Here is a 1,649-nt window from a genome sequence, read left to right as displayed (position 1 = left end):
TTTCCTAGTGGAAGTATTTATTGAGCAGCCACTTGGTGCATGTATATCAACGAGTCAAGCAATTGTTTTCATTGAGCATTTACTTTGTGGTGAGCATTATTGCGCTAGGGACTCCACTAGATTATTTGCTCCTTAAAGACAGGGTTCGTGCCTAGTAAATCTGTTGGACTCTCCCAACTCCTTAGTACAGTGCTCTGCATGGAGTAAACACACAATCACAATAATGATTGACTGAAGTACAGAATAATAAAGTGACATGTTCCCTGCCCATAAGGGGACTTACATTCTAAAGGGGGAGGAAAACAGAAAAATAATTGCAACTAGGGTTGTAAACACTGAGTGAGAAGTCCTAGACAAGGGCAACAAATTGAAAAAACACAATAGGAAAAAAGGGATAAACAAATAAAACAGGCAATTTAATTCATTACAGGGATAGAGGGACTGGAGAATGATATAGTTAGGGAGGTGGGGATTATCGTGCCCTCTCAAGATCACACCTGGAGAGTTTCCAGTACTCTACCAGTCTCGGCTACGGGAGGGAGAGTCAAGCAGAGGCATACCCACTCCATTCCTAGCTTGGACAGTGGCTAGCGAGTGGAAGGCAATCTGCTACAAGTCAAAACTCACCTGTGCTGGGCACATTGCCGAAGAAGGCAATGACAAACCACTACTGCATTTTTACCAAGAAAACTCTATGGATATTCTACCGAAACAATTGCACACAGAGATGGGGCATTCGGGGAGAGATTCATTCATTCAGTCATTCAGTCATATTTATTGAGCGCTAACTATGTGCAGAGCACTGTACTAAGAGCTTGGAAAGTTCAATTTGGCAACAGATAGAGACAGTCCTACCCAACAACGAGCTGTGTCCATGGAGTCTCTATAGGTCGGAAACGACTCAACAGCAAAGACAGACAGGATTATCAGGGAATACTTTAAGGAGGAGATGGCTTTTTAGGGGCTCTGAAGATGGGTGGATTTGAGCAAGGAGGGAGCTCTGTGCAGGAAGAAAGGCGTGTGACTGATTGATTGACTGACTGACTGACTGGAATGGATTGGACCCAGGAGAGTTGAGAGCGAGGTGCAGTTAGAAGGTTAGCTTTGAGGAGCAAAGAGTGAAAACTGGATGAAAAAGCAAAAGAGAGTGGAGAGAGGACAGCTGGTGTGGAGTCCTGAATCCAATGGTAAGAGTTTTTGTTTAATGCAGGGAGAAATAGATAGCCACAGGAAAGTTTTCAGGAATGGAGTGATGCATTCCGAATGGTGTTTTAAGAATATGATCTGTGTGGCTGTATGTAGGATCGTCTAGGGAGGGGAGACATGCGAGGCAGGGAAAACGGAAAGGTTTATAGGATTCAACTGCTGACAAGTAAGCCCCTTTCCTCCTCTCTTCTCCGGTTGTGCCACCGGACTATGCTCTCTGCTGCAATGCTTTCTGCTGACTCCTGGCGTGTTCCTACCGTTTAAAGGCACATCACATTCTTCTAACAGCCTTGTTTTAAAAACAGCATTACCGTCCTCATGCATGGCCTCACACAGATTGGCCTTGAGAGAAACCAACATGTATATTTTTCATGCCTTGGATTTTTCTTTCCATTTGCCCTCTCCCCCTGGACAGGCAATTTTGCAAGAACTCACTCATCTTC

The 1,649-nt window shown here is 44.5% G+C and overlaps 1 non-coding gene across 1 annotated transcript; it reads left to right on the top strand.

Moving 5' to 3' along the window:
• Positions 1–479: 479 nt before the first annotated feature.
• LOC119938933 lies at positions 480–617 on the top strand. The gene has a single exon (XR_005454618.1). It is a non-coding gene; the product is annotated as a small nucleolar RNA SNORA7 (small nucleolar RNA).
• The last annotated feature ends 1,032 nt before the right edge of the window (positions 618–1,649 follow it).

Source organism: Tachyglossus aculeatus, chromosome 16, assembly GCF_015852505.1.
Source record: "Tachyglossus aculeatus isolate mTacAcu1 chromosome 16, mTacAcu1.pri, whole genome shotgun sequence".
Classification (NCBI taxonomy): domain Eukaryota; kingdom Metazoa; phylum Chordata; class Mammalia; order Monotremata; family Tachyglossidae; genus Tachyglossus; species Tachyglossus aculeatus.
This window is presented reverse-complemented; position numbering and strand designations above follow the sequence as displayed.